This window comes from Hyperolius riggenbachi, chromosome 1 (genome assembly GCF_040937935.1).
Source record: "Hyperolius riggenbachi isolate aHypRig1 chromosome 1, aHypRig1.pri, whole genome shotgun sequence".
Taxonomy (NCBI): domain Eukaryota; kingdom Metazoa; phylum Chordata; class Amphibia; order Anura; family Hyperoliidae; genus Hyperolius; species Hyperolius riggenbachi.
This window is the reverse complement of record NC_090646.1, coordinates 440,178,430-440,192,624: the sequence shown is the minus strand read 5'-3', so window position 1 is coordinate 440,192,624 and position 14,195 is coordinate 440,178,430. Positions and strand designations below refer to the sequence as shown.

Sequence of the window (14,195 nt, the reverse complement as noted above, 5' to 3'; positions counted from 1 at the left end):
CATAACCTATATACAGTGGGATTTGAAAGTTTGGGCAACCTTGTTAATCGTCATGATTTTCCTGTAAAAATCGTTGGTTGTTACGATAAAAAATGTCAGTTAATTATATCATATAGGAGACACACACAGTGATATTTGAGAAGTGAAATTAAGTTTATTGGATTTGCAGAAAGTGTGCAATAATTGTTTAAACAAAATTAAGCAGGTGCATATATTTGGACGCCACAAAAAATAAATGAAATCAATATTTAGTAGATCCTCCTTTTGCAGAAATTACAGCCTCTAAATGCTTCCTGTAGAGTCCAATGAGAGTCTGGATTATGGTTGAAGGTATTTTGTACCATTCCTCTTTACAAAACATCTCTAGTTCAGGTTTGATGGCTTCCGAGCAAGGACAGCTCACTTTAACTCACACCACAGATTTCCAATTATATTCAGGTCTGGGGACTGAGATGACCATTCCAGAACGTTGTACTTGTTCCTCTGCATGAATGCCTTAGTGGATTTTGAGCAGTGTTTAGGTTTGTTGTCTTGTTGAAAGATCCATCCCCGGCGCAGCTTCAGCTTTGTCACTGATTCCTGGACATTGGTCTCCAGAATCTGCTGATACTGAGTGGAATCCATGCATCCCTCAACTTTGACAAGATTCCCAGTCCCTGCACTGGCCACACGTCCCCACAGCATGATGGAACCACCACCATATTTTACTGTAGGTAGCAGGTGTTTTTCTTGGAATGCTGTGTTCTTTTTCCTCCATGCATAACACCCCTTGTTATGCCTAAATAACTACATTTTAGTTTCATCAGTCTACAGCACTTTATTCCAAAATGAAGCTGTCTTGTCCAAATGTGCTTTAGCATACCTCAAGCGGCTCTGTTTGTGCTGTGGGCGGAGAAAAGGCTTCCTCTCCATCACTATCGCATACAGCATCACCTTGTGTAAAGTGCGCCCAATGGTTGAATGATGCACAGTGACTCCATCTGCAGCAAGATTATGTTGTAGGTCTTTGGTGCTGGTCTGTGGGTTTACTCTCACTGTTCACCCCATTCATCGCTTCTGTCCATCTGAGATTTTTCTTGGTCTGCCACTTCGAGCCTTAACTTGAACTGATCCTGTGGTCTTCCATTTTCTCAATATGTTTCTAACTGTTGAAACAGACAGCTGAAATCTCTGAGGCTGCTTTCTGTATCCTTACCCTAAACCATAAAGGTGAACAATCTTTGTCTTCTGGTCATTTGAGAGTTGTTCTGAGACCTCCATGGTACTACTCTTCAGAGAAAATTAAGAGGAGAAAAACTTACAAATGACCCCCCTAAATATTTGAGTTTCAATTTGATTTTCAATAATTAGTTCTAAAGGTTTTGGAATCAATAAAATGGCATGATATTTATATATATATATATACACTGTATATTCTTTATTTTTTTGTAAATTATAGACCTTCCCCCATATATAGTTGCTATTGTTAATAAAAAACCATGATGCATCATTTCATGTAAAACAAGGTTTGAAAGCCATTTAGCCACTTTACCCCCAGTGGTACGGATTTCTCCGTCCCCTTTTCCACCCTGTTACCACCAAGGGACGGAGAAATCCATACCTGACGCCGCTCCCGCCGCTCCCGCTGCTGTCCGTGCTCCCGCTCGCTTGTCCGCGCTTGTGCACGCCGCCGCTCGCTTGCCCGAAGATCAATGAACGGGAAAAACCTTTCCCGTTCGTTGATCTCTGCCCCCCGCAATGATCAGCTGCTTCTACGAGAAGCAGCGATCATTGTGAGTAAGAAAAAATCTTTTTCCCAGTCTCCTAACCCTTCCTGCAAGCGTACTTCCTGTACGCTTGCAGATCGCATAAACAAAAAGTTACTGTGGCCATCTTGTGGCCAAATAGTAAAACTACACCCTAAAGCATTTTTCATATACAAATACATTAGTTATACATTAAAATTTAACTCATTACCTCCCACACTCCCCAATTTTTTTTAATTAAAATACATAAATAGTTACCTTAGGGACTGAACTTTTTAAATATTTATGTCAAGAGGGTATAACACTGTTACTTTATAAACTATGGGCTTGTAATTAGGGATGGACGCAAAACTGAAAAAAATGCACCTTTATTTCCAAATAAAATATTGGCGCCAAACATTGTGATCGGGACATAATTTAAACGGTTTTATAACCGGGACAAAAGGGCAAATACATTTCATGGGTTTTAATTACAGTAGCATGCATTATTTAAAAAACTATAAAGGCCGAAAACTGAATAATAATACATTTTTTCCCACATTTTTTCCTATTTTCCCATTAAAACACATTTAGAATAAAATAATTCTTGGCATAATGTCCCACCTAAAGAAAGCCTAATTGGTGCCGAAAAGAACAAGATATAGTTCATTTCATTGTGATAAGTAATTATAAAGTTATAGACGAATGAATGGAAGGAGCGCTGAAAGGTGAAAATTGCTCTGGTGCTCAAGGGGTAAAAGCCCTCAGTTGTGAAGTGGTTAAAGGCCATTCGTGATTCCGATTTGTGATTCCAGATTCAATGCAGAATTTCAGCTTGAAACCACATTCAAATTGGTATTCCGCTTCTATCTGTGATCACGATCACAACCTATTCGAAAGTGGGTAGAGTCGTGATTGTGATCACTCGAATCCGTGATCGGGTGTATCCGAGCACCCTGATCGCCAAATAAAAGCAAATAATTCTAAAAGTAGTCCATGGTTATTGAATTGTTTATGATAACACGAGTAGATAAACTGTAACAGTCTCTGGAGTTACCCAAAGACAGCAACACTGCAACAAAATGTAAAATCACAGTAGTAAAGTGTACCAGAACCACAGGTCAGCACTTGTATTTGGACCTACAGTGGTTCAGGCCATTACTGCCTTCTAGAAAGGGTCTTCTGGGATTTTTTCCTTTAATTGAACCTTGGGCCAGTAATGAGGGTTGGAATTATCTACTATTCATTTCCATTGCCCGCAGGGTTCAGCATCTCTTTTTTTCTGCCACATTTAGGCAAACTTTCCGTTGTATTAAGAGGTATAGGGTTGGGTGTGGAGTGTTTATGCTTAGATGGTATCTAAGTGTGTCTATACATATTATGTTGTGTTGTGCATAGTTATAAAATTGATCTTTTTAAGGGAACTTGAAGTGATAGGTATATGGAGGCTGCCATATTTATTTTCTGTTTAAAAATACTGGCGGTCCTGTTTATCTCTTTGGCTGAAGTAGTGTCTTAATCACACACCTGAAACAATGGATCAGTGTTGCCAACCATCTATCTTTAGATGGGCAGTCCATCCAAATCACTTGAAATTATCCGTAATGCCCGTATTACTAAGAATGCAGTTCATTAATATATGTCAATTTCGCTGTCTGCGGCACATTGTTTTGTGTGCATGTTCGGCGCCTACTGTGACCACAGTTCAGCAAGCCAGGAACAACAGAGACATCAGGCTGCTCCTCCCCCTCCATTCAGAAGCCTTCTTTTCCGGCTGTAGCCTCTCTCCAGCCAATAGCAGTGAGAAAGGCAGCCGTGCGTGCCTCACCACCACAACCCCAGGGTCCTGATCCCGGCCAGCATGGAGAGGGAGGTAGCTCTCTTTAGCCATGTTGTGCTTCTAGTACTGCCAGGCAATCACATCTAGAGATGGCCCGAACCTCCTTTTCGGTTCACGAACTTCCGCAAAAGGTTCGGTTCGCGCAAACTTTTGCGAACCGCAATAGACTTTAATGGGGATGCGAACTTTGAAAACTAGAAACATTTATGTTGGCCACAAAAGTGATGGAAAAGATGTTTCAAGAGGTCTAACACCTGGAGGGGGCATGGATGAGTGGGATAGATGCCAAAAGTCCCGGGGAAAAATCTGGATTTTACGCAAAACAGCGTTTTAATGGCAGAAATCACATTGATTGCTAAATTGCAGGCCTAAAGTGCTTTCAAAAATCTTGCATGTGTATACATCAATCAGGGAGTGTAATTAGAGTACTGCTTCACATTGACACACCAAACTCACTGTGTAACACACCGCAAACAGCTGTTTGCGTAGTGATGGCCGTACTGGACTGGTGCGCACCATGGCCAGAGTGCAGGCCGTTGCGGTGTTCAAGCTCATATGGTCGCCACGCTGTGGTAGCTCAATGATAGAACAACAGTGACTGTCCAGCTGATCAAATTTGGTCTGTCCACAATGAAGCAACAACCTTATTATCTTCTTGTATGTAGGTAGGCATAGGTAGGTGCCCCAGTATAGGTAGGTAGGCATAGGTAGGTATCCCAGTATAGGTAGATAGGCATAGGTATGTGCCCCAGTAGTTAGCTAGGCATAGGTAGGTGTCCCAGTATAGGTAGATAGGCATAGGTAAGTGTCCCAGTAGTTAGCTAGGCATAGGTAGGAGTCCCAGTATAGGTAGGTAGGCATAGGTAGGTGTCCCAGTATAGGTAGGTAGGCCTAGGTAGGTGCCCCAGTAGTTAGCTAGGCATAGCTTGACAGATTACTGGGTGGGGCTGGGGAAGACCCGGCTGTCAAGGTACACATTGGCACCAATGACAAAGTTAGTTGGAGATGGAAGGTCCTCAAAAATGATTTTCAGGTACTTGGAGATAAACTTAAAGCAAGGACCTCCAAGGTGGTGTTTTCTGAAATACTGCCAGTGCCACGTGCTACATCTGAGAGGCAGAGGGAGCTTAGGAAGTTAAATAAGTGGCTGAGAAATTGGTGTAGGAAGAAAGGGTTTAGGTTCCTGGAGAACTGGGCAGACTTTGCAGTCGGCTACAGGTTCTACAGCAGGGATGGGCTGCACTTTAATGGGGAGGGTGCAGCTGCATTGGGGGAGAAGATGGCTAAACGGTTGGAGGAGATTTTAAACTAGGATCTGGGGGGAGGCGGGAGGATAAAGTCTCAATACGTAGACAAGATGAGGTAAAAAGAAAGTGGGAACCTATCATTATGGAGGGTGGAGAGGGGGGTGGGGACAGTGTAAAGATTAAGGAGGTTGGTAAAAATTCAAGTAGCCCATTTCATGTAAACAAAATTGGTAAATGTGGTGGTAAAAATATAAAGTGCATGGTAACCAATTATCGGAGCCTTGCAAACAAAATAGACGAACTAGAGTTCATTCTGAATGACAAAGGCTATGACATTGTGGGAATAACCGAGACATGGATGGATGAAAGCCATGACTGGAAAGCTAATTTAAAAGGATACAATGTGTTTAGGAGGGATAGAACAGGGAAAAAAGGTGGAGGGGTTTGTCTCTTTGTTAAGAATTCTCTTACAGCTGTCCTCAACGATGAGATGGAGGAAGATTGCGAAGATGTGGAGTCCGTTTGGGTAAATATTCATGGTGGAAATAAAAGTTGCCAATTGCTTATTGGGGTATGCTACAGGCCACCTCTTATTAATGAAGCTGCAGAACTGCGATTACTACAGCAGATAGATTATGGGCGACTTCAACTTTCCAGACATTGACTGGAGTATTGAGGCTACCCATTCTGGTAAAAGCAGCAGATTTCTGGCAGCACTACAGGACAATTACTTGACTCAAATTGTAACTGAACCAACTAGGGGGAATGCGTTACTGGATCTGATCATTTCTAATAGACCAGATAATGTATCAAATGTGCAGGTTCAAGAACATTTGGGAAATAGTGATCACAACATGATAACGTTTGATCTGGTGACTGATAGGCCACGGGGCAGCGGGACCACTAAAACTATGAATTTTAGAAAAGCAAAGTTCAATCAAATTAGGCAGGCACTAAGTTTGGTGAACTGGGATAATGTACTACAAGGGGAAGACACTGAAGGGAAATGGCAAGCTTTTAAACTTATACTCAATCAATATTGTAGTATGTATATCCCATATGGAAACAAAATGTCTAGGAATAAAAAAAGGCCTCTATGGATGAATAGAAAGGTTAAAGATAAAATGAAGAGGAAAAAGAATGCCTATAAGGTCTTAAAACAGGAGGGGACCGAGGCTGCACTAAGCAATTATAAGGAGTGCAATAAAAATTGTAAAAAAGAAATTAGGCAGGCAAAGATTGAAGCTGAAAAACAAATCGCTAAGGATATCAAATCTAACCCAAAAAAGTTTTACAAGTACATTAACTCTAAAAAAAGAAAGGTTGACTGTATAGGACTCCTAAAGGATGAGGGTGGGAACTCAATGGTGGATGACCAAGGTAAGGCAGAGTTATTAAATGCTTTCTTTGCTTCTGTCTTCACAAAAGAAACAACACTGTTGCAAACTACAGAGGCGGAAGAGTCTCAATCTGCTAACTGTAATATTAAATACTTAACGCAGGAAGAAGTGAAGCCAAAACTAAATAAATTAAAAATAGACAAGGTACCTGGCCCAGATGGCACGCATCCTCGGGTCCTAAGGGAATTAAGTTCAGTTATAGATAAACCCCTTTATCTTATCTTTTGTGACTCTCTTGCAACTGGCAGAGTCCCAGTGGATTGGCGTACTTCCCACGTTTTCCCATTATTTAAGAAGGGCAAAAAATCAGATCCAGGAAATTATAGACCTGTAAGCTTAACATCAGTTGTATGCAAACTATTTGAGGGGTTACTAAGAGATACTATACATGACTTCATAGTAGAAAATAATCTTATTTCTCAGCATCAACATGGGTTTACTAAAGACAGGTTCTGTTTGACTAACATGCTCAGCTTTTATGAGGTAGTGAATGCTAATATGGATATTGGGAATGCAGTAGATGTGATATACTTGGACTTTGCAAAGGCCTTCGACACTTTTTCCCACAAAAGTCTGGTGCAAAAGTTGAGGATGCAAGGACTGGGGAAGAGTCTGTGTTCATGGATAGGGAACTGGCTAATGGACAGAAAACAAAGAGTTGTGGTCAATGGATCGTACTCAAAATGGGAGACTGTTAGCAGTGGGGTCCCACAGGGGTCTGTTCTGGGTCCAGTGCTCTTCAATTTATTTATTAATGACCTAGTAGATGCAGTAGTGAGCAATGTTGCTATTTTTGCAGATGATACAAAATTGTGCAGAATCATCAACTCTCAGGAAGATAGTGTCATATTGCAACAGGATCTGGATAGGATGGCTATATGGGCACATACATGGCAGATGAAATTCAATGTTGACAAATGTAAAGTCATGCATTTTGGACGTACTAATGGTCTAGCACCATACAAAATAAATGGGATACAGTTGGGGACATCAAACTTGGAGAAGGACTTAGGAGTACTCATTGACAACAAGTTAAATAATCGTACTCAATGCCAAGCAGCTGCAGCTAAAGCTAACAACATTTTGGCATGCATTAAAAGGGAAATAAAAACTCGAGATGCTAGCATAATATTGCCCATGTTTAACTCTCTAGTAAGGCCACATCTGGAATATGGAATTCAGTTCTGGGCACCACATTACAAAAAAGATATTGCAGTTTTAGAGCAGGTGCAGAGACAAGCAACAAAATTGATACGTGGGATGGAAGGTCTCACTTACCAAGAAAGGTTAGATAAACTGGGTTTATTTAGTCTAGAGAAAAGACTCCTTAGAGGGGATCTAATTAACATGTATAAATACATCAGAGGGCAATATAATAGCTTGGCGGATGAGCTTTTTGTCCCTAGGCCTTCTCAAAGGACGAGAGGACATGATCTGCGCATGGAGGAAAAACGTTTTAGCCATTTATTTAGGAAAGGATTCTTTACAGTAAGAGTGATTAAGATGTGGAATGCATTGCCACAGGAAGTCGTTATGGCAAACTCTATACCTGCATTTAAAGGGGGCTTAGATGCTTTCCTTGCGTTGAAAGATATCCATGGCTACAATTACTAGGTAATGCCTAATGATGTTGATCCAGGGATTTTATCTGATTGCCATCTGGAGTCGGGAAGGAATTTTTCCCTTTAGGGGCTAATTGGACCATGCCTTGTAAGGGTTTTTTCGCCTTGCTCTGGATCAACAGGGATATGTGAGGGAGCAGGCTGGTGTTGTACTTTATACTGGTTGAACTCGATGGACGTATGTCTTTTTTCAACCAAAATAACTATGTAACTATGTAACTATAGGTAGGAGTCCCAGTATAGGAAGGTAGGCATAGGTAGGTGTCCCAGTATAGGTAGATAGGCATAGGTAGGTGCCCCAGTAGTTAGCTAGGCATAGGTAGGAGTCCCAGTATAGGTAGGTAGGCATAGGTAGGTGTCCCAGTATAGGTAGGTAGGCATAGGTAGGTGCCCCAGTAGTTAGCTAGGCATAGGTAGGAGTCCCATTATAGATAGGTAGGCATAGGTAGGTGTCCCAGTATAGGTAGATAGGCATAGGTAGGTGCCCCAGTAGTTAGCTAGGCATAGGTAGGAGTCCCAGTATAGGTAGGTAGGCATAGGTAGGTGCCCTAGTATAGGTAGGTAGGTAGGCATAGGTAGGTGTCCCCGTATAGGTAAGTAGGTGCCCTAGTAGTTAGGTAGGCATAGGTAAGTGTCCCAGTATAGATAGTTAGGTAGGGCCTGGCTGGCACAGTAATAGCAATTACCAAGGTCCAGCTGCAACAGATAGGGCTGTATAATGCAGTGTCAGTGGGCAACACAAAAAAGAGGAGAACATTAGCTCTCAAAAGAGCTGTTGAGGGATGCTATTTTAGCAATAACAATCAGCCAGGAGCAAGCTAACAAGCCACAAGAGCCTAACTAATCTTTCCCTAAGAGAGTCTGCGAGCAGCTGTCCCTTTACTAATTACTGCAGGTACATAAGTGAGTGCAATAGCCAGCGCTGTCTGCCTTTTATAAGGGGAGGAGTGGCTCCAGGAGAGAGTGTAGCCTCATTAGCTACAATGTGCCTGCTGACTGTGATGTAGAGGGTCAAAGTTGACCCTAATGGAACACTATGGGGGTGAACCGAACTTCTGCAAAAGTTAGCCTTCGCTGGCGAACCACCGAAAGTTCGCCTGGAACCGTTCGCCGGCGACCCGTTCGGGCCATCTCTATTCTCCTCCTACCACTGCTGCTCACAGCTGTAGTTGTTTCATCCTGTCAGCATAAAGTTAATCTTCAAGCCGCTGATGTGTGCACCCTTTACCGTATCACTGATGGCACTTCTGCCAGCTAAATGTGGCAGGCACTTCAGCTGAATAATTCCTTGCTGTGCTGGGATGTGATCAGCTGGGCAGCATTCCAGAGAAACTTGGATGGGGTCACAAGAGGGATGGGAGCAGGGAAGCCTTTCTCCAGGCAGGGCATGGAGGTTATTCACATTGGCTGCAAAGACAAAGAGTGAGGAAAGCCAGTGTGATTAAACTACTGAAACCGGAGCCGAGCTTTGTAAAGAATAAAATAACCTTCATGTTGAATCCTGCTCTGCTCTGCAAAGGCAATTGCATTGTTTCACTTTATAATGCGTTGTTGTGAGCTGCTCTGATCAGGCAGGCAGCTCAGTTTCCCCCATTTGCTATAGAAGCTGGGGTCTCTGTGGCTAAGCTGCCTGCATCCTATCCTCCAGTGTAATGCTCTCACGTCTGTACTGGATTTTAAAGGGACCTGAGCACCATAATTTGAAACTAACCAGTCCCCAAGGGAGGTTCGTATACAGTGTGTGTGTTTCTGGGGGACAGATATGTTTTTACTAAACAGCTCTCTAGCTCCCCCCCCCCCCCAGTTGACACAGGTGCCTCCATCTTACTTCATCGTGTACCGCAGAACATCAGTAAAAACAAAGCAGTAACGGTGATATTATGCACCTCTGATCGGCCGCCGCAATAGGGCATACTGAGAGATGTAGTCCAAGGAAGTGGAGTTCCAAGCGCGGTAGGAATGGGCGGTGCGGAGGGCAAAGATAAGCAATGAAATGCAAGTGCACAGATTGAAGTACACAAAGGGCGGCTGGAGCGCAAGGATGAGGAAGTGACAGCGATTGCGTCTCTGTTTCCTCCTGAATGCTGCCGTAGTATCACTGGTGATGTGCACGTTTTGTTTTGTTCAGTGCACCTCTGGCCCGCCCCCTTCCATACCAAAGCTTTTCTGTGGCCTTGCTCGGGTGGTCCTTGGATAGCAAGACAATACACCTGCAAACTGCGGTGGACTAGTATCTGGGTAGCGCTACCATTTAAGTGCACTGGATGGAATGTTTGGAACCTCTTAACAACGGAGCAAGTAGGATATCGACGCCTCCAGTATATGGTGGAAGCTAAACTTGACTTTGTTCGATACTGAGGTCACTTGAGTTTAAGCTGTCCTTGAGCAATTACTGAGCTATTGGCAGTTGCTGCACAGAAACACTGCAATCTCCCCCACTCTTACTAAGCCGGCTAGTTGAAGTACCGGTACCTATAGGTGTGGTGTGAATGAGATGTGTGTAGGTATGTTGAGCAGTGCAGGATGCAAATTGTTTTTAGATGGTTTTAGGTTTTAATGCACTTTGGATTTGAGTAAATTGGCATTGCACTTTTCCATAATCCTACTAAGTCATGATGCTTTTTGATTTTTATGACTATGATCTCTAGCTCCCCCCCTCCTTTCCAGTTTACACAGGGGCCTCCATCTTACTTCTTCGTCTACCGCAGATAAACAACACAGCTGCGGTGATATTATGCACCCCTGATTGGCCACCGCAATAGAACATACTGAGAGATGTAGTCCAAGGAAGTAGATGGAAAAGTGCACACCCTAGTCAAAGTGATCAGCGGATGTGCCAGGCCACTCGGTTACCAAGAAAGTAAGTCAATGTAGAAAGACAAGGCCAGCACCATCCAAGTTTATTTTATCAGACTGTCATAGTAATACACAGCGTTTCGGAGTGATGTCATGCTCCTTTATCAAGTTATGGCAGTCTAAATACATAAGCAAACACACACATTTAAATTAAACACCTCTAGTATAAGTGACCAATCAGCGGCTACAGACCTCATAGCCAATCCTCTCCTGCTGTGACCAAGCGGACCTGATGGGGAACTGTATCAAGAAGGGAGCAACCAATAAACTCACAGCGCTCACCTTTCAAATGTCAACCTCTCCCGCACCACAACTGCCTAAGCCGGAGACCAGCCATGCCCGAACCTGCCGCCGGACCCACCCATCAGGTTGACAGAGGAACTTGGAGACATGTGTAGAGGCAGAACAGCCGCGCCTTCTCCATTCTGACATCGGTAAAGGGAATGCAGAAGTGGTAAACGCCTCCGCATTTACATAAGAAAAACTAGCAAAAGAGCATTGGATGGTGCTGGCCTTGTCTTTCTACATTCTTCTATAGAGATGTAGTCCATAAATGTGACTACTAGATAGAGTATAGGTAGGTTGGCACTAGATGCTGGCTGTTCAGTAGACTCAAAGTATTCACCCTTTCAGAGTTGTGCTCACGGAAACATGTCAAGCTTGTCAAGAAGAAGAAAGACAGCTGTGGTGATATTATGCACCCCTGATCGACCGCCGCAAATCATGACTTGAGATGTAGTGCATTAATGTCTGTGATTACAACTCTTAGATGGACATGTAGTCACATTTATGTTTGTCAAGAATAAGAAAGATGGCGCACCAGCTCTGCTTGCTAGGATTTATTGCGAATACAATGGCAATACAGGAATACCAGATAGGATTTAGGAGAGTATACCGGCCGGTGCATAATATCACCACAGCTGCTTTGAACTGCATTTCTGTGTCACATGAAGAAGCAGGTGTATAGATTGGGAGCTCCTCTGAGGACAGTAAAGTGCTGCAGAAGATGTCAGTGCTATATAAATACTAAAAAAAAAAAAAATGCCCAGAGTTTAGCCCCACCCACAACTCTACTTAAAAGTGTGCTTCTGACTCCGCCCCGTCCGTCCATAATTTTGGGCCTTTTGTCCGTCAAAAATTAGAAATTAGGTTGGCAACCCTGATGTGGATAGTCCAGTCAAACTCAGAAACATCTAATCTGCATGCGTGTTTGGGGTCTATAGCTAAAAGTATTAGAGGCAGAGGATCAGCAGGACAATAAGTAGGCAATCTGCATGGCTAAAAAGGAAATAATTGTCATCCTCCATATTCTTTTCACTACAGGTATGTTTTAAATAGCAAGTACTATAACAGGTAGTTGCCCTAATAAAGCTCAGAGAAAGGAATCTAATGAATTAAGGACATTTGTAAACAAAGTAATGGCAGCTTACATGGAAGCTCATTAACAAAGACCTTGATAAAAATGTGCTAGCTTGCAGTAAACAGATTTGAATGAAATTAAAGGAAAACTACTGAAAGTGAATGATGTCACCAGTTTTATATCGAGATTCACATGCATACCTAAATAGCAGGTGTGGTACCAGTGAGATGGAGAAGTCAGGCTTGGTTGACCAACACAGTGCTCGTAAACAAATGCAAAGGAAATAAGTTACTTCATGTTGAAACCAGAAACTTCAGGCATGAGCTACTGCTTTGCTCAGAATGATATTACCACCTATACTGGCTTTACTTCCTGTTGCTCTTAAACAGTACCTTTCTTAATCACTTCTGCATGGTGGGCTTGCTTCTAGGTAACAGATTAACTCTTCTTTTCAGCTGCAATTTACCTTTTTGGATCTTTTATCCCGAAAGTAATAGTGAACCAGTTCAAATATAAATGAAGCTGGATTTTATTTTTAGACACTCTTACTCATTTGCCTTATGAGTAATGAACTAATACATGTTTGTCAGCTGGCCAGGTAATGGCACAAACCCAGAAACAACGTCAGTGTAGTTTATTGTCATATTGAGAAAGAGACGTTGAGAGTTTGCTCTGAACGTGGAGACAATGGTCTCAATTACCTAAACTTATCTTCTGTCTTTAATAACGTTTCTAGAGTTATCACCATAGTGATAAGGCATGTAGTATTCAGGAAACAATTTACCTTAGGCAAATCTAAAGTTAACTCTTCTGTCTTTAAGTTAAGGTGAGATCTCCAAAGTTAAAGCGAACCTCCGGACTAAAAATCTACTCTAGCAGAATTGAAAAGGCTTGGTGTTTCTTTAACAGTTTCACAGCATCAGAACTTTGTTTTTCTTACCAAAGCATCATTTTTAGCTGCATTTTTACCTAAGCTACACCCATCGAAGATATAAAGCCCGGGCTTTTTTCCCTGATGCTGTGCAGAGCATGATGGGATTTCCTATGTTGTCATTTGCGTTGCCTAGCAACTGGGAGAGGTGCTCAGGACACAGGACAGTTGGAACTGTGAATCATGCTCCCTGTCACCTCCTTTCAACCAAAAAGATGGCTGCCCATCATGAAATCAAACATTTGCCTGTTCTTTTAAAACAGGGTGGGTAAGAGATTATATTACTTATCTATTTTAATTAACATAACTAATGTAACTGAATGACAGTATGTTTGTTTAGGCTGAAGTTCCTCTTTAACATTTCAATCCTTAAAATAGCTACAGAATTCTAAAGTTGAAGACAGGCTGTTAATTACCTGCATGTGAAAATAACTACAGAGAAGGTAACTTACGGACTGAAGTGATAAGATAACTCTCACTGTGAAAACGTATCTCTACACCTTAATAAGGCAAGATCGATGTGTGGTGGTAAGTTTTCTCTTGCCTTATTATCTCCAGCATGATCTTAGTGAATTGAGGCCAATATATTCTTAAAGTGAAAGTCTAATAGATATGAATATAGATAGGCTTTTCCTAAAAGTACATACTGTATATATCTAGCGACTTGGCGGCTGATCGACCATACAATTCGATAACTATTATTGAATCGGATGAAAATCGGTAATGCCAAGTGCATACTCGATCGATAATGCGACCCATTCCGGGCTGAGCATGTCGATCGGACATGCTACAAGATGTCGGGTCGACTTCTTCAACCAGGTGCACAGCTTTAACAGTAAGCGATATCGGGATGAGCAACAAAACCCCCAGCGCTGTTTACCCAGTGTATAAATGTACATGTAGATCAGGGGAATAACAATCGCCCCTGCAATGGATGCACCTTTTGGGGCGTATAGGGGGAGAAGCCCGTGGCTCTGGGGCTCAACCAGGGCTGTTTTTAGGGGCAGTATGGGGTGCAGCACAGGAATGGGGTACAGCAGGCACACACAGCGGTGGGGAGGAGGACCCAACTCCCCCCCACCTCAGGCTTTTCCTTCAGCACCCCCACCTCCAAAAATGGTGGCAGCGGGCAGGGAACGTGGACTCACCTCTTGCATTCCATGTAACTTGCGGTCTTCTCTGCAGTGTCTCACTCTACTTCCCATAACTTTGAGG

The 14,195-nt window shown here is 42.6% G+C and overlaps 1 protein-coding gene across 2 annotated transcripts in view; it reads right to left on the bottom strand.

The window, feature by feature from the left end:
- SYK (spleen associated tyrosine kinase) overlaps positions 1-12,522 on the bottom strand; it is a 218,170-nt gene extending 205,648 nt beyond the window's left edge. The window contains exon 1 of one of the 2 annotated variants that reach the window (XM_068237920.1): positions 12,442-12,522. The gene's annotated coding sequence lies outside the window, so the exon portion shown is untranslated. Of the gene's footprint in view, positions 1-9,061; positions 9,083-12,441 lie in introns of those variants that run through there. The other variant, XM_068237926.1, reaches the window with a different exon arrangement.
- Between the last annotated feature and the right edge of the window lie 1,673 nt (positions 12,523-14,195).